Below are 19,534 nucleotides of genomic sequence, written 5' to 3' on the forward strand. Positions count from 1 at the left end.
AGGTCATTTCCCTTTGTCTCTTTCTGCATGTTCTTAAATACTTTCATCATCTGGATCATATCTTTCTGGAGAGCTCGGACCTTCTTGCTGTCCTTTTCTTCATCGCTGCTCTCTTCTTTCGAAGATGCATCGTCGTCTGACTCGGATGAGCTACTCTTCTTCTTCTTTGTTTTCTGCTCACTTTCTAAGTTCATCGCTCGATTGTATGCTTCAGTGTATGACAATGGCGGCACAATCTTCATTTTCTTCTGCAACTTCGGGTGTAGTCCTTCAATGAACCATCTCTTTTGCAGCCCATCCGTCGGCTTACTTTCCATCTTGTTTATTAAGTCTTTTAATTTTCTGGCATACAATCGAACTATTTCATTTTTCCTTTGCTTCGTGTTGTATATCTCTGCTACGATCTCATTGTCATCCCTCAACAATTGAATTTCGGTGGTAAATTCCTTTTTAATATTGTCCCAAGTGGTTAATTTTTGAGGATTTGTATCGACAAACCAATCAATTACTACACCCCTTAGGGTTGCCGAAAATTGTCGGACCCATTCATTTGTATCTGTTATGCCATTCGCCCTCCAAATTGTTTCAAATGTTTTATAGTGTCGGATTGGATCAGCCGTTCCATCACCATCAAATTTTGGCAACTTTTCTTTTAGTCTAGCCATTATTACTTGGTTGTGTGTACGGGCACTGTTCGACACTCCCACACCGGTGGTCTGCACTCTCACACCGACGTTCTGCACTCCCACACCAGCGCTCTCTCCAACAGTTGTCTTATTTCCAATAGCTGTGTTCTTTGGTGAAGAAGGGTCTTCTCGTTTCAGAAGTGTATTGAGAACGAAGAGTTCACTCCACGCTCATGCTCCCTCGACACTCCAAGCTGTGTGAGTTAATTCCCTTCCATCTAGATTCTCTTCCCTCGACGAATACAGGTTCAAAAACTCCTCCCTTGCTTCTTCCACCAATTCCACCCGCTTTCGAGTCTCCTCCAATAATTCCTCAGTGCTTCGGTATTCGTCGGCAATTTGCTGAAACTTCCGTCTACGTTCGGCCTGTTGTGCCAAGATTAAATTTTCTTGTGCAGTGTGTATTTCTTCTTTTCCCTTTAGCTTATTTCTATCCTTGTTAAGCTGATTTGGCATTAGTTTGCATTCCTCTACCTTTGTTCCAGGTCCATTAGGCAATGACGCCAAATGTTTACCGTATGGGTAAATAGATTAATGCACACAGATAATGAACAGGAACAACAGTACTTCTTTTATTATTTGCATATGCCAAGACATTACATTATGCTTGAATGATGATTACAATGTTTTCCCACGATGTACATATACTGTTCCGAAGAACATTCCCAAAGGGGTCTGTTGGCTACATAACAATTACGGAAGGGGTCCGTTGACTACATAACAATTACTGACGATATCAACCCGTCGGCTACACAATATTTACCGACGACAGTTTCCTTCACCATTGGATGATACTTGCACATTCTTTTTTGTTGATGCCAAACGTTTTTGCTGAATATTGACTTTGTTGCATTGTTCGGAGGACTCTTGATATCATCCTATTTGATACTTGACTTGGTCGATGGTTTCTTGGTAAGATGAACAATGGGATTTCAAATTTGAGAAATTGTGTACACTACACCAAAGATAGGACCAAATAATTCATATCTATTTTTTCCCATGCTTGGTGCCTTCTTGATCCTTTCCTTGTACGCATGAAAATCTGATTCTTATCTCACAAGTACCATTGCTTTACGTACTTCTAAGAGATTTTCCGTTGGAATGCTAATTCCATCATCAAGAGATATACCAACAGAACATCTCCTAATGCTCCGTGGAGCCATACATTTCACACTCTTAGTGATGCAAAGTTTGGCAAACCTTGTTGATGCAACCGGTAGTTCAAATCAAACCTTTTTGGAAAAATATCAACTTGATGACTATGAAAGTGCTGACTATCCAATAAGGAACCTTTTTTGTTTTTGTTTTGATTTTCTGATTTTTTACATTTTTTTTTGCTTTTTTCTTTTTGTTTTGGATTTTTTAATGTAGAAGAGATCTCATATCTCAGATCTACATTTTGAAGGCTCATACTAATTTATACTTCCATGAATGAACTCTAACAACCCTCCTACTACCAACATGCATAATGAGACAGTTAGTATTCCATGATGAAACACCAAATATAAAATCCTGTCTTGAACAAAGACACATTGTATGCTAAGAATGCAAAAGATCATAGAGGTGACTCCTAGGTTCCTATTCTTGTTAGACACAACCCAGTATTATGATGTGGTTTTCTGGTAACCATGCTAAAAACCTGTCCAAGAGCAGGTTGAATTCTGAACTGGCTTTGGATAGCTGTCCAAGGCTAGGTTCTTTTGTTTATTCGATTTTGCACTTCGTTTTTCAATTTCCTTAGCTTGATTGCATGTTCTTGTCTTGATTGATTCGGATTTGATTACAAATATTTGAATTTTTGCTATTAGTTTTCCTAGATCTGCTCACTCTAATATTTGAATCCATATTTCAACAGCATCATTTTCAATTTGGTTTTTGTGTAGGTAGCCTCCTCTCATGCTTTAAGGTGGAGATCACAAGTTTTACAGACCCCTCCAAGCAAGGCCAGGATCTTACCGGACTTTGAACATTCGTCCAAGTCAAGATCAAGATCTGTATTAGGCTTGGACAGCCTTCATCAAAACCATTTGATCAAGTGCTATGTGCTTGCACTAAGACGTGTAAATTCAGTTTCTCCCTTTTTCTAGTTCAGATTTTTTTTCATGTCCCCTCCCGACTCATAACACTTAGCACCATTACCCAGCATATTCTCTCTTGCATCCTGATAGGCTGGGGGAGCAAGCTTCTGAGGGATGTCAGTGATGTAACGAGGGAGATAACCATCATTCTTAAGGAATAAATACTTTTCCTGACACTCCTCCCTATTGAGTGCTCACTGGATGATTGACCATGATCTCTGTAGGCGGATTGCCTTCTTAATAGTGAAGTGTTATAACCTGGTACTAGGCTGGGAATTATTCTGCTGGCATTACTCACCTTCTCCTTGGTACCAGTCGACTATACTTAGCACGCGATGACTGTGGGCTGCGATTACATCTCTCTCTTGCTACACCACTTGGCGCAAATTCTGTCTGGTATTTGGTAATGTCTCTTGCATGTCAAGGAGGCTATATGTTCGCTGGAAAAGGGTGGGAGATGGCATCAGATATTCAAGTTTATCTGAAGGACAAAGACCCTTCACTTTGTGTCTTGGATGACAACGTGGCCTCAGTATTGTAATGCAGTGTTTTTAAACGTATGGTGATAATTTTGCAGTACCCATGGTGAAGTTTGTTTGAGCTGTGTGAAAGGCGAGCCACGAAAAGCTTCTAATAGTTTATGCAAAGTACAAAGCTCAGGAGGTTTAGGTGCATAGGTGACAATCAGTTACAGCTGAAGAAAGACATTATTGGGTGTGGAAAGTTGCAGAAATCATTGTCCCAGGACCAGCGCATGAACGTCAGCAACTCATATCAAGTGACTACAGATTTGAGAGAAGGGTGCCGACAATGTTAGGAAGTGAACAATGACAGTGTAGGAGAACAGAAAGAACATACTCGTCTAGGCCTGGTGGATGCAACACATAGCTTACCAATTTGCTAATGATTTCACAGGTTCTCAAGTCTGGCACGTTCAATCAGTTCTTGCACATTTCTATTCAATATAGTATGATTTCCAGTATTTGTGTGATTGCAATCTATGAAGTTCAAGCACTCTTGTTGTTGAATATTGTCAGAATTTAATAGAAAAATGCTGTTCATGACTTTGATTATGTTCTCCAATGTGATTGAATTTATTATCTGAGAAGTTGCATGTTAGTTCTTGACAAAGCATTACAATACATTACAGGAGTTTTTAAAGCAGAGTCTAAATGATAATTGTTTGAAATAAGCTAGTATTTACAAGTTTCCAGTTAGAAGTAAACTTTGTTCTTCAACTACCCATTTACAATCTTACGGATTTCATATATATTCTTTCAAAAATAGATTGGACTTTCAACTTGATTTAAGGATTGCCAAGGAATAAAATATCAGATCAAATGTGTTTACAATCTCATTGTTAAGCCTGAATTAGACCTTGGCTTGATATTTTTTTGGTTATACATGCTGGTTGGAGTCGAAGGATGGTTTGGAACCTTGTCCAAAGTGAGGTCGGAATCTGACCTATGCTTGGACACTTGTCCCAGACTCTCAAGTCTGCTCTGGATCCAACTTGGTTTTGGACAGCCATATCATGCATCCTCATAATTTTCTAAGTGTTGCAATTCAAAATACAGAACCCTACTTGCTTATTCAGAATCTTGGGTCTATTAATCTCTCTCTTAGTTACTTATCTCCACACTTGGTCCGATTTCTTCATCATTTCAGGCCTTCCTCTTACCTTTAAAATCAGATGTCTCCAATTACTTAAATCAGAGTTCGACAGAGTTTTCCCAACAGGGAGCGATGGGAACTGGAAACATGTTTTTAATTGTTAAAATATCGATTCAGTTTGTAATAGGTTGGAAGTTGTGGCAGTTGAAGGACACAATGGACAAACAATTGACCAGTTGTTTTCAACTGAACCTTCTTGAGATGTAATCAAGTCTATATATTTTGGGTCCTTGTTTGAATTAAAAAAAATGGGGGAGGGGGAATTTCAAGGAGTCTGACATAACTGCAGAGAGGGTGCGAATGTCTCTGAAAGATAAGAAGTGAGAGAGATTAATGCTGAATAAAGGCTTATTGTGAGTTTGAGAAGTATATATCCTGAAAAATATCAGTTGTGTAAAGTTTTATGTATGTACTTGGACAGATGCAGAGAAGTATATGAAGTTCAGAATTCACAGAGAAGTTTTTCAGTAGTTCCTGAAAGGGGTCAGAGATGCAATGAAGATGATCCAGTCAATAACAACAACCTGTAGACTATGATTGTTTGTATTTCAATACATATTTTCTAAGCTATATATCTGTAGCATTCGGTTGGTGCAAGTCAAGCATAATCAAAACATCTTTATCTTGAAAGCTATTAATCACAGTAATGAAGGCAATGTGAGAATTCCAATCTTTATCAGAGGATTCACATTCGACATTATCATTGCAAGCTTCTGTGGTCGACATATAAAATATGGAAACATAGGAGAGACAACGTCAATCATGAATTAAAGAAACATCTGTACGTCAAAGGCATGAGATCAGTCATTGTAGATTAAACTTTAATGCAGTGTCTTGCATTTAAAGACATTCCTGAATACACAACATATGATGCTATCTATATTTAACATCAGTAGCAATAAATGAATTCAACAGTGATGATATATGCAGGATATGATTATATTCATGGACTTTGGAAAAATAGTAGAGCGATAAAATCAATTCACGACAATGATGAGTAAAGGAAAAGTAGACAACAGAAATTGACAGTGAAAGAGCTGATTTATTTTCCAAACTGTCAGCAATCCAATGACATTGACACCACATCAATTGTGGAGCTGAGCTAAGTGAATTGCCGATGAGATTGCGATTATGCGCTGGTGGCATGTTGTCTATAATATTGTTACATTGTAGAGGAGCTCAGAAATGAATCTGCAAATGTGATATTACCCTTGAGAATCATAGAGATCTCCAATGTAAAGACCAAACACAAGGATAGGGAAGACTATCATATTGTTTTGAGTATATAAGTGTTGTTGTATGGTGCTATGTGCTTTTCTGGCATGAAGACATGATGTTTGGGTGCTAAAGTTGCAATAGATAATGATTCCATATGAGGATTAAAATAAGAAGCAAAATGTAATGCCCCCACTTTAGCAGTCGATCAAGTGTGTGTGTGTTAGCCTAGTTCTACATGGTCCCGAGGGCTAACGGAGGGTTTAAAGGGATCTTAGAGTGTTTTGGCGTAGTCATTTCTAGTTTGGGCCAAAATGGAGTTGATTTACCTAGTCTCAGGCATACTTACTATTTTTAGTAAGTCACCAAGACATAGGGGAGGTTAGTTTTGGTGATTGAATTTTATACTCCGCGGTGAGAGCTTTCCGACGAGCTATCACTCATGCTATTTGGAGTCCGATAGCTAATTTATTTTTATGCCTGAAGTATTATTAAAGTAACAGCTAATTTAATTGTAAAATATTAAAGTGTTACTTTAATATTAAATTTTATGGGAATGTGTGCAAATCAAAAGGGGTGCCTAAGGGAGACATAAGTGATTATTTTAATATGTTTTATATTGCACATCTTTTATCCCACATTGCTCATGTGAGTGGATCAACCTTGGAGAATGAATAAAAGGGAGTGTGAGCGGCTTAATTCGACAGGTTGAATATGAGAAGAAGATTGATGTTTGAGTTGTAGATCCGTTCTTGGCATTAAAGGATGTCTATCCTCTCTTGTGACATTCTAGACATCATTCCCTTGGGGTTTGGTCTTTGGAATTCATTGCTATCAACTTCATTAACAAGCAGATTGGGCGCATTTCTAGCTATAGGCGGATTGGGTGTTTGCTCATATCATTCCCACTTCTTGTCCAATGCTTATGCCATTCTAAAGGGATGATTTTATGAGGGTCTTGGATTGATTGATGGCAGATTTTACTATAGCAGCATTATAGCACAACACTATTCACGTCACTGTAGCGCAACACCTTTCACGTCACTGTAGCACGACACTATTCATGTCACTGTAGCAGCAAGATGGGAAGTCTTCATTGGAACATTATCTTATAATACTCGAGTAATTAGTTTGTTGAAAAGTGTGCTATGTATTTGGATTTATTAGTTTGAAAATTAATATTATTTCAGCAGTACTTCAATCTTCAGTTTGCGTATTATTCCTTTTTGTTCATGTTATGTGGTTTCAAATCTATGCAACAAACATTTAATTTCCGAAGCCATAAAGGGGTTTAAGCATTTAACGGAGAAATTAAGAGTTGGATGCAAATTATTTGACTAAATTCCTATCAGTAGTTGGTTCAATTTTTGGGCATTTCTAGGGTGCCCATTACAGTGGTATCAGAGCTTTAAGTCTTGCCATCCTGTGGAGGCTTTACAGGGAATTTGGAACTATTGGATAGAGGGAAAAGTCTTTGACGGAATATCAAGACACTAAAGTCAGAAATAAAACAGGTTTAGAATGTGTGTTTGAGCATGCGATAGAGGCCATTAACTTCTTCCATACTAGAGCAAGACAACAAAGATTTAGACTCACAGAGTGAGAAGTCTTGTTCATCCGTGCAGGTGGGTATAGAATCCAGTCATATAGACACATAGGAGATATTCTTTGAACAAGACGACAATATGGGTGACCGAGATGACAAGAATATAGGACTAGGCGGACGTAGGAATGCCGGTCCAAATCAGGAGGAGTTAATGTTCAGACAGTTATTGGGTACGTTAGAGCAAGGGCAGTGTATGCAACAGGAGCAGAATAGGTGAATGGATATGATGTTGTAGCTTATGGCTAGATAGATGGGCATCAATATTGTTAATGTTTTAGAGTTTTGTCGGATAAAACTTAAAGAATAAATATAACATTCAACCCTTGATTAATATTATAGATATTAATAATATCCTTATCTATCTTTCATGAGTTTATCAATGGTAGTTATATTACTCTCATTTAATTTAATCCGTGTTTTGGTAAGTGCAAATCATATGTGCTTTCTGTTCCATCGGGAGTCACAAACTTGATTGGATGTGACCTCAATATGGAGTCACAACCCATCGGGGTCGTGACTCCCTTTAATCATACATATATTACCTCATTCAATTTGCGATGATTATAAAGAAGAAAAAAAGGTAGATCTCACATATTATTTTGTCCTTCAGTTTTGACTGTCGCTCACCACCTTTTCCTTGTGATGTCATCAATATTCATAAAGTCTATGTAAAGGGTATAATCACTCAATTATATATTGAGTAAAGTTATTAACAAGTACAAAGTCAATATTATAAATTGAGTCAACTTTATTAATATATCTAGCAAAGTCCTTTCTATTGCAAGGTCCTTTCTATATTGCCTCAATATATTTAATAAAGATAGAAATTAAAATTGTTATAAGGATTAAAATTAAAGTCTGAAAATCAACATGGTATCAGAGCAGGTCTGAAGAAAAGATCAGATCAGATTTTCTTATTGTCAATTTAAATAAACTTCTAATATATCATTATATTATTTCAAGATGGTGAACAACATGAGGCTCAAAGATAGGCTTGAAGGTGCTTCTGATTTTGAAGCTTGGAAATTATGAACGATGCTAGTTTTGAGAAACCATGAACTACTAACTATAGTAAGTTCTCCTAAACCTGAGAAAGACAACGAAAAGAATCAATGGAAAAAGGACAACACAAGAGCGATGGAATTAGTAGTGGATGGAGTGAAAAATCATTTACTACCTATTATTACCGAGTTGGACTCTGCATATGATATGCTGAAAGCACTTGAAGACATGTTTGAGATCAACGGCACTAGTAGGTGTCTTACTTTGAAGAACCAACTTGCTTATATAAAAATGAATAAAGGAGAAACCATAACCTCATACTTAATGAGGATAACAGATTTAAGAAACCAACTCTTAACAATTGGTCACATCTATGATAGTAAGGAGTTGATCATTGTAACATTAAATGGACTCCCTTCTTCATGGGAAAATTTTAGACAAGGAGTATGTGCCCGCTCCAAACTGTTGATGTCAGTTTTGTACCACTACATAACATATAGCAATTGAATACTTGATATGGGATATCAAATCCTCAATTCCTCTCTTGAAAAGTTAATACTTATGAAGACATAAGAATAACTCCAATGTTCCTTACACCTGTGGATACTAACTCAGTTATCGATGTGATTTGTTGGTAATCACGTAGGCAGGCTTACATTATTCCTTCAAGGAGAACTTGGATTTTGGGATGATGGTAATGGTGATTTGGTTCGAGTGCCAGATGATGTTGCTGGAGAAGGTGATGGTGATGGAGGGTGAATGTTCATATGACTTACGCCTTTCTAACTTTCCTCTTCAAAACTCCAACTCCTAACTACTTGCTATTCTACTCCTACTCCTATGAATGGAAAGATTAGCAAATGGACGGGGATCGAATCTAATGAAAGTTAACAAACGGCTCCACCTCCATAGATGCAATGATTCAAAGGAAAATGAATTAGTTTACCACACAAGGCTTCCCAACAAGCCGCTAGGATGCTAGTGGCCTAGCTATTGATCCCTATCAAACATCCACTAATGCTACCATGCAACTCTCCATTTACTCTTAATCTTACTTAGCAACTTGAAATGAAATCTATTTTAGCAACTTTAAAATGAAAATTTTATTCTAACTAGTGGAAGTAGAAACCATGCAACAATACCAAATGTTCTTAATCACCATGCAAGTCACAACAATGATAAAGAGAGGCAATTTTGGCTCTATCTTATGCAACAATTTTCTCTGACCATTACAAATGAGAGCAAATGGCCTTATATAGAGGCCAAAATGCACAACTGACGGTTGAGATAAAGAGGCAAAACTAAGGATCTAGATTGAATCCTAGAAACCCTAATTAGGGTTGCCACCCCATCAGCCAATGAGAAGATGCCACCTTGTCAATGGACCAATGAAAAAAGTGGAAAAGTAGCAACCAATGTGATGGGGACATAACCCAAGAACCGAATGGAAACAACAGAAAAGGGAAATTATATTAACTGAGAAAATAAGCTAGTACAAATAGTACAGGATAATAAACTTCAAAACATGCCCTAAGGGCTTACAATAGCATAAATCTGGAGATAAATTCTCCTTATGGTACCTCCTCTCAAACTCCACTCCGAACTGCCTTTTACAATGCCAAAAATCTCCTTAAATAGACCCCGGAGGGTTAAGGACTAGGAGTACATTCTAGAAAGTGCTAGTAGGCATTCACCGACCAAATAGAAGGTTCCAGAAGCGGCGTTAGAAGTCGGTGCAAATCTAGAAGAATCCAGAAACGGTAACCGAACTTCCGGGAGGCATAACTTTTGAACCGTAGCTCCGATTGACGAACCGTTTACATTTTCGGAAAGCTCTCGAAGCGCTCTATAGCCCTATGGACTAGCTTCGTTCATCCCCCATTTTTTGGCCTTTTTCGAGGTCATTTAATGCCCCTAACCTGACTTTGAAGCATTCTTAGGAGGTCTCCAAAACCCGAAAAACTGCAATAACTTTCAAATCGTGGGGCCTTTTGACCTGATTCTTTTTCTGGAATGCTCTAAATCACAATTACATTCATTTGGCCAGTTCACACCTTCTAGGTCACCAAAATGATGGCCAAATTGCATGCTTCTATTTTTTCGGGATTTTCAAACACACTGATAGTGGAACTGTGAGAGTTGGAACCTTTGTTTGACCCAAATGGGTATCCAAAAATGTAAAGACATGAAACAGAAACTAAGTCTAAGTACATTTTTTTGGGTGACACAGGATTGCCCTTATACCTCTGGATGCTCCTGCATCAGACACCCAGGGTAGATTGAAAAGTGACCCTGTCACTTTATAGATGGTAGAGGAAATCCCAAATGGGAAACCTCAGCTGCTGAAATCCAAGTTGAGTCCTCGATCGGCTGTCCTTTCCATTTGACCAAATACTCTTCATACTGCCTGTTTCTAGTACTCCTACCCACACGATGATCTAGAATGTCTTCTATCTCCTCCTTCTTAGAAGCAGGAATTGGACATGGCTCTAACACCAGCTCCTCATCTGCACCATCATCATGATACTCTGTTAAATCTGCAATGTTAAAAATGGGAGAAATGTGAATACCATCTGGCAGCTCCACTTCATATGCATTTCCTGAGTCATGTTTCTTCAAAATTTTGCAAGGGCCAAATTTCTTCATTTTCAGCTTGTTGTAAGTACCGGCTGAAAATCTTTCTTTTCGTAAGTGCACCATGACTAAATCTTCTACTTGGAATTCCTTATGTCTTCTCCTTTGATCAGCCCTAGCTTTATACTCTTGATTCATCTTGGTTATGTGTGCCTGAACCTCCTCATGTAGATGCTTGATATGTTCAGCAAATTCCTCAGCTTCAGCACTTGTCCTCTCCCCTTGTTCTATCTTCCTCAGCTCTGGTGCAGTCCTTGGGCTATTCCCATATACAATTTGGAATGGTGATTTTCCAGTACTCCTATTTATAGAGTTATTATAAGCAAACTCTGCCTGTGGTAGAATTAAATCCCATCCCTTGGGCTTATCCCCAACTAAACATCTCAGCAAATTGCCCAGACTTTTGTTTACCACTTCTGTTTGACCGTCAGTTTGTGGGTGATGCGTGGAACTGAATTTCAAGTCTGTTCTAACCTTTTTCCACAATGTCCTCCAGAAATACCCCACAAATTTAGTGTCTCTATTAGAAACTATACTCCTTGGAAGACCATGTAGTCTTACCACCTCTTTGAAAAACAAGTCTGCAATATGGACAGCATCATGAGTTTTGTGGCATGGAATGAAATGTGCCATTTTGGAGAACCTATCAACCACCACGAATACTGAGTCATTACCCCTTTGTGTCCTTGGTAATCCAAGAACAAAATCCATACTTATGTCCTCCCATGGCCTTGATGGAACAGGCAACGGCTGATATAGACCAGTATTGTGACTAAACCCCTTAGCAACTTGACAAACTTGGCAACTCTGTACAAACTTCTTCACATCCTGTGAAATTTGAGGCCAAAAATAATGTTCTCTAAGAATGGCAATGGTCTTATCTCGAACAAAATGTCCTGCCATCCCTCCACTGTGTTTCTCCTTAATCAGATTTTCCCTCATGGAACTCCTTGGAATGCACAATTGACTACCTTTGAACAACATGGCATCCTGAATCAAATAGTCTAACCACTTGGTTCTATCTACAGCAACAGGTTCTTTACAAGCTTTCCATGCTTCAGCAAAATCAGGATCCTCAGGGTACAAATTCTTGAGTTCATCAAACCCAGCTACTTCAACCTGCATTACTGTAAGCAGTGACTGTCTCCTACTTAGTGCATCTGCAACCCTATTAGATTTTCCACTTCTATGCTTCAACACAAATGTATAACTCTGCAAGAATTCTACCCACTTCATATGCCTCTGATTCAATTTACCTTGGCTACTTAGGTACTGTAATGCCTGATGATCAGTATACAAAACAAATCCTTTTGGCAATAAATAATGCCTCCATTTCTTTAAGGCCTGAACTATTGCATAGAACTCTTGATCATAAACAGAATACTTCTTCTTTGCATCATTCAATTTTTCACTAAAATATGCAATAGGCTTACCTTCTTGGCTTAATACAGCCCCAATAGCGCTGCCACTAGCATCACAATCCACCTGGAAAACCCTTCTAAAATCTGGAAGTGCCAACACAGGCTGTTTTGTTACCTTCTTCTTCAGCAATTCAAAACTTCTCGCAGCTGCTGCAGTCCATTTGAACTCTTTTCTATCCCCTCTTATTGTATCAGTTAGGGTTGCACATATGCCACTGAAATTCTTAATAAACTTCCTGTAAAAACTAACCAGACCATGAAATGATCTTACCTCAGTAGCAGACCTTGGAGTAGGCGATTCCAAGATGGCTTTTACCTTCTCTGGATCCATTTTGAGACCTTCAGGTGATATAACAAACCCCAAATAGACTAACTCCCTTCTTGCAAAGACACACTTCTTCAGATTAATTAACCGTTTCTCTTCCCTTAGCCTTTCAAGGACACTACGAACATGCAGTAAATGTTCTTCCAAAATCTTGCTGAAAATTAAGATATCATCCAAATAGACAATAACAAATTTTCCCAAGAACTTCTTAAGTACCTCATTCATGAGCCGCATGAAGGTGCTTGGGGCGTTCGTCAATCCAAAGGGCATGACTAACCACTCATAAAGACCCTCCTTGGTCTTGAAGGTTGTTTTCCACTCATCTCCTTCTCGAATCCGTATTTGATGATAACCACTCTTCAGATCTATCTTTGTGAAGTACTGAGCTCCACTCAAGCAGTCCATAATATCATCCATCCTTGGCAAAGGAAACCGGTACTTGATGGTGATCCTATTTATAGCTTGAGAATTTGTACACATCCTCCATTCTCCATCCTTCTTTGGTGCGAGTACTGCAGGTACTGCACATGGACTCAAGCTCTCTCGAATCAAGCCCTTCCTCAACAGGTCCTGAACCTGTCTATTTAGCTCCTCTGTTTCAGTAGGAGTCATCTTGTGAGCAGCCTTGTTCGGCAAACTAGCTCCTAGAATCAGATCTATCTGATGACTGATTTGCCTTATTGGTGGCAATCCATCTGGAACATTATCAGAGATAATATCTCCAAACTCCCCTAGTAAATCTGAAACTTCAAGTGGTATTTCACTACTACCTTCTTTATCTTTCCTAGGAATCAAAGCATAGCACATATGCTGATGTTTCATGCCATCTAAAAACTTCCTTCCATCAACAAGACAAATCCTAGCACTGCTACATACCTTTTCACCTTCCTTTTTCATGGGCTTCAATTTGTGGCGAACTCCATCCTTTGTCAAAGAGTATGTGTTTGCATGTCCATCATGCACTGCATGTCTATCAAACTGCCATGGTCTACCCAACAATAGATGGCAAACATCCATCGAAATAACATCATAGAGAATTTCATCATGGTAACTCCCAATTTTGAATTTCACTAAACATTGTTCACTTACCAGGACCTTATGATCATCTTTTACCCAAGAAATCCGATAGGGCTGGGGATGTTTCTCCCTCTTGAGTTTCAGCTTAGAGACCATCTCTTCTGATACCAAGTTATCAGTGCTACCACCATCAATGATCACATCACAACATTTATCCTCACACTTGCATCTGGTACAGAACAAACTCCTTTGTTGTCTTGGTTCATTTTCACCACTTAGTAGGACTCTTTCATTTACCAAGGTCTCTCCTCTTTCTGCATCTTCTGAATGTGATGATTGTGCATCCTCATCCACATGAGCAACCCTAGTTTGGCCCTCAGCTCTCCTATCTGTCCTTCCTTGTCGTTGAGGGCATTCAAAGGCACGATGACCTTCTTCATTGCAATGGAAACAGGTACCACGGAAGCTTCCTCTTCCTTGTCCACGTCCTCTACCTCTTCCTCTCTGATTTCCAAAGTCTTGGTCACAGGAGCGGTTGAAACCGTCATTCCTCTGGTTCCTGCTAGTACCCTCATCTTCATTTTTCTTTTGGGTTTCATTGCGGCCTCCAGATGATCTACCGCTTCCCCTTCCTCCTTGACCACGCCCTCTTTGTCTTCCTTCAAACCTTTTATTTAGCTTCTCTTCAACTCGTAGGGCAAAATGGTATGCCTCTTCAACGCTGGTCATTCTTTCTAGACTTAATTCCTCCTGGATGCTAGGTCTCAATCCACTGATATAATGAGCAACCTTCTCCTTATTTGCTTCTGCATGCCCCACTCTAATCAAGAGTCAGTAAAATTCCTCTGTATATTCTTGGACTGATCTTCCTGCTTGCTTTAACCCATGCATCTTCTTAAACAAATCAAGCTCATAGTCCACAGGAATGAACTGCTTCTTCAATTTGTCCACCATGCGATCCCATCTTGTGATCTTCTCCTTTCCTCTTCTGTTTCTTTTCAGTTGAACCTCTTGCCACCAGATTTTGGCATGGCCTTTCAGTTTGGCCTTTGCAAACTTAACCCTATCTGGGTCCCTTATATCCTCATACTCAAAGTATTCTTCCAGTTCATTGATCCAATCGATCAACTCATCTGGTTTCAGATTTCCTGAAAATACACCCACTTCAATTGTAGGTCTTTTCCCAAACTTAGTAATGGCCCTAAAAAGCCTTTCCTCTACAGGATTCAGAACTTCCCCGTTAACTTCCTCTTCTGGTCCCATTACTTCTTCTTCATTGTCATCCTCACTGTTGTCACCTGCGGCAACATTTGCTCCTCTACGAAGCTCCTCTTGCAATGCTTGTACCTGCCTCTGGAGGGCTCTAACCTCCTCAGGATTAATAGCTTTGGCCCTTCCGCCACGCTCTCTTCGTGGAGGCATCTTCTAACTCGAACCCACACCCACACAGTCCTGGTGCAAACTGCCTCACAGTCGGCGCTCTGTCTACACACTCAGGAAAACTTGCTCTGATACCACTTGATGGGGACACAACCCAAGAACCGAATGGAAACAGCAGAAAAGGGAAATTATATTAACTGAGAAAATAAGCTAGTAAAAATAGTACAGGATAATAAACTTCAAAACATGCCCTAAGGGCTTACAATAGCATAAATCTGGAGATAAATTCTCCTTATGGTACCTCCTCTCAAACTCCACTCCGAACTGCCTTTTACAATGCCAAAAATCTCCTTAAATAGACCCCGGAGGGTTAAGGACTAGGAGTACATTCTAAAAAGTGCTAGTAGGCATCCACCGACCAAATAGAAGGTTCCAGAAGCGGCGTTAGAAATCGGTGCAAATCTAGAAGAATCCAAAAACGGTAACCGAACTTTCGGGAGGCATAACTTTTGAACCGTAGCTCCGATTGACGAACCGTTTACATTTTCGGAAAGCTCTCGAAGCGCTCTATAGCCCTATGGATAAGCTTCGCTCGTCCCCCATTTTTCGGCCCTTTTCGAGGTCATTTAATGCCCCTAACCTGACTTTGAAGCATTCTTAGGAGGTCACCAAAACCCGAAAAACTGCAATAACTTTCAAATCGTGGGGCCTTTTGACCTGATTTTTTTTTTGGAATGCTCTAAATCACAATTACATTCATCTGGCCAGTTCACACCTTCTAGGTCACCAAAATGATGACCAAATTGCATGCTCCTATTTTTTCGGGATTTTCAAACACACAGATAGTGGAACTGTGAGAGTTGGAACCTTTATTTGACCCAAATGGGTATCCAAAAATGTAAAGACATGAAACAGAAACTAAGTCTAAGTACATTTTTTTGGGTGACACAGGATTGCCCTTATACCTCTGGATGCTCCTGCATCACAATGAGAAGGCACCAAAATGGTGGTCAATCAAAATTAGACACTTGTCCTACCCTAGAAGAAAGAGAAATTTCCGCTTGGGCTTACATCAAATGATCTTCTAGTATAAATCTCCCTTTTTCTTTCGTTGTTTTAGCTAAGGCAAGGTGTATGCTTTATCTTGAGTTCAGTTGATTTCATCATGCTGCTTGCTGCTTGTAGTGTCTTCTCATGGTCCTTCTCATACTCTTTTGCATATCCAATAAAGGCATTGAGGGAGGAAAAGGTGCCCAAATGTTTCTTCTTGATAGCATCCTTTCTTAACTCACCCAATTTTGATCCAAGCCCTATCTCATTGATGCTGTTCTCTTGTCCACTTGAATTAACCTCTTTGGCCTCTAGCCCCAAATATTTTCAAATCACTTCCTCCAAATTTCCTCTTCCTTGAAATTCACTCTTCCTTGAGATTTACTTTTTAAATTTTCACCGCCTTGAAATCAAATAAAAGAGGTAGGACCCCATATAGAATTGCTTTTGATTTTGCACTGTTCTAAGTTGCAACTCTAAATTCTCGCTTATGATTCTAGCCCAATCAGATCTTCTTTTTCCTTTTCAATTTCATCAATAAAGAAGTACATCCAGTTTTCGAATTGCATACCTTGAGCTAGGCCCATGATCTGGCTGAGAAGCCGAATGAGAGCTTCATACTTTGATTTGAAATCTGCCACGGTGAGCCTTGATGACCTAGTGACTCCTCTCTTGCCTTCGTGTAGCCAATCCTACCTTCGTAAATCTTTGCCATGGGGAATTGTCCTTCCTTTAGTTTGTCCTTTACCTGTATCATATTTACTGTACCGACATTGGTATCAATTATTCACCTCATTTTCGAGAAGAAAGTTGTTTTGGGCATCATATCCTCTTTGTCTGTCTTAGTATTTGTTCCCTTAGGTTTTTTGCTTGCACTAACATCTACCATCCTAAGCACTTATTTCTGCCCCTTCGTTCTAAGTGATATGGACTACCCTTATCGATCTCCAACCTTCTTTCTATCGATGGATTCTACACTTATTTTTGCCTCGCCAAGTCCTATCACTACACTTATCAATCTCTAATCTTCAACCTAGGGGTGGAACTACCACTTATTTTTGCCTCTTCATTACCTTAGGATGGACTACACTTATATCTCCCAACTTCATTCCTAGGGTGGTCTAGCTTATTTCTGCTTCTTCAAGTGTCCTATCATGGATTCTACAGTTATCAATCTCTAATCTTCAACCTATGATGGGATGATGAAGTGGTGGATGATGAATGCAAGAAGAACCAAGAGAAACAAAACTAGACAAGAACAAAAGAGTGAAATCTGTTTAAGGACCCTTTTCAACTTTAAATGAATTAAACTCACCTTTACCAATGGCTGGGTCTTCTTTTTGGAATTTAGGATCTGACTTAAGAATTTCAAATCCCTTGCAATTCTTGATACCCTAGCTGGAAAAATCAAAATTCTATCCTCTTGAAATTGCCCATGTATGTGAAAATTTAGTCCTCCAAGCGAGAATGTGAAGTCATGGCAAGTGAAATAAGACCTTGGAATTCTGTCCACCTCAGGCAAATGCTGAAAATACTTATTAAAACTCCTTGTCTAGGGCACCAAAATGTGTGAAAATCTGCCCTTATGTTGTCCAAATCAGACTTCATCAAATTCTGGAAGTTGTCATTGAAATACTTGATCTAGGGCTCCAAACAATGTCCTCAAATCTGCCTTCAATATCCTCCAAAGCACTATCCGAATTCTTCCAAGATGCCCTAGAAGTTGTCACCAATAAAACCCAAACATACATATTCAAATCGCCCAAAATGAAGGGTGCCCAGATATGATGGATTTTTCTGCCTTATGAATACTAGAATTGACGCCAAGGATCAGATCTGAAAATGAAACAAATACTGCCCAGAACAGTCCACAAAGGAGGCACCAAAACCCTAGATGCTTGCCCAAAATCACCAAAATGGAGTGCTGAAGTAGTGCAAATACTGTCCTCCTTAATTGCCAAAAGTGGATGCTAAAACATACCTCAAAACCCTTGTTCGCTGCCCATGAATAGATCTGATATGAAATTGCAGCCCCTTTGTAAGAAAAAAAAATCAATCCTCTACTAAATTCGCCCAGAAATTAGGCCTCCACAAAATTTGCCCAAGCAAGAAAAATCTGAATTTGGCCCCAAAAATCGCCTAGCAAGAGAAGGCTTGTGATGGAATGAGAAAATGGGAGAGGGAGGAGCCCTCTTATACCACTTTCCCTCCTTGAATAGGGCCTACCTACATTGGAGGGAAATAAAATTAAATAAAGGGGATTAAATTAGCCAAATCCAAAATTACCATAAGCCCTAAAATTGAAAATTAAAAAAAAAGTCATATAGGCCTCTAATATAGCTTTAAACCTTCCTCACTGTGGACCCAATAATTTACCTTCAATTTTACACCCCTTAGGCCTTAAAATACATTGAATTTAACACATAAAGGGGGCCAAATTAAATTTTCAAATTACAAACACTTAGCCCAAAAATATGATTTTAATTTCAATTTCACTTCCTATTAAAATTTCAAAATCCCCCCAATTAATGGCCCAGATTTAAATGCAACATAAAATTAATTTGCCTATAGTGAAAATTGCACATTTAATTGCCGGTTAGGACCAAAAATTGCAAAATAAAATTAAGAAAGCTTTGGAGATGATAAAATTTTCATTTAATGATGTTTTGGTGATTAAAATATCATATAGAATCAGATTTAGCAAGCTCAAATCGATTCTCAACTTTAATTTACCAATCTTTTTTAATATTTTAAAAATCTTCAAGGCAATTTTAACCAATTTAATGCAAAATTTTGCAATTTAGTCCATTTTTGATTTTGCAATGCAATTTTAATTTTTTTTTTCAAAATAAATCATTTTCTCTAGCATCCAAAATTGATTTTCCAATTTTTATTTCACTATCACGAAATTTCCCTCTTCACCAAAAATTCAAGATTTTTCAAAACAATTAAATCTAAAATTTTCATTTGAAAATGTCCAAGTCTATACAATTACATCCAATTTCCAAAATTCGTCTAAGTACAAAATTTGCAATTTTATGCTGCTGAGTGTTATTCTAACCATTGAAAAAATGTTGCTTTGAAATTTGCTTAGCCTAAGGATAAAATTACAGGCTCTGGAAAATCAAGTTGGCACCGGGTGAAAAAAGAAATTCAACCACATCCCTTTTGGTCCGAAGGCGTCCAAGGTGTGAAATGTTCAAATTTGCAACCTTTGGACCAAAAAATTGCTAAGTCAACCAAAAAAAGGGGGTCCCCAAAATTTTGGGGCAATGGTGTGAAAACCTCACAACAAAAACTCCCTAAATTTGATTGACTAAAGGCTGACTGCATTCAAGAAGAATGTAACCTAATATCTAGAGGAATCAATAATGGACCCAGATGTGAAGGTGTTCAAGCTGTAACCACTAAGTTGAAAAGGAAAAAGGGGAAATACTCTGATAGTA

The 19,534-nt window shown here is 38.7% G+C and overlaps 1 long non-coding RNA gene across 1 annotated transcript in view; it reads left to right on the forward strand.

The window, feature by feature from the left end:
* LOC149546783 (uncharacterized) overlaps positions 1–3,813 on the forward strand; it is a 74,621-nt gene extending 70,808 nt beyond the window's left edge. Inside the window, exon 5 of the long non-coding RNA XR_016354371.1 lies at positions 2,570–3,813. This is a non-coding gene — a long non-coding RNA (uncharacterized LOC149546783). The remainder of the gene's footprint in view (positions 1–2,569) is intronic.
* Positions 3,814–19,534: the final 15,721 nt, after the last annotated feature.

The sequence above is a fragment of the Cupressus sempervirens genome, chromosome 7 (assembly GCF_028749045.1).
Source record: "Cupressus sempervirens isolate cs-2001-9-10 chromosome 7, ASM2874904v1, whole genome shotgun sequence".
Taxonomy (NCBI): Eukaryota; Viridiplantae; Streptophyta; class Pinopsida; order Cupressales; family Cupressaceae; genus Cupressus; species Cupressus sempervirens.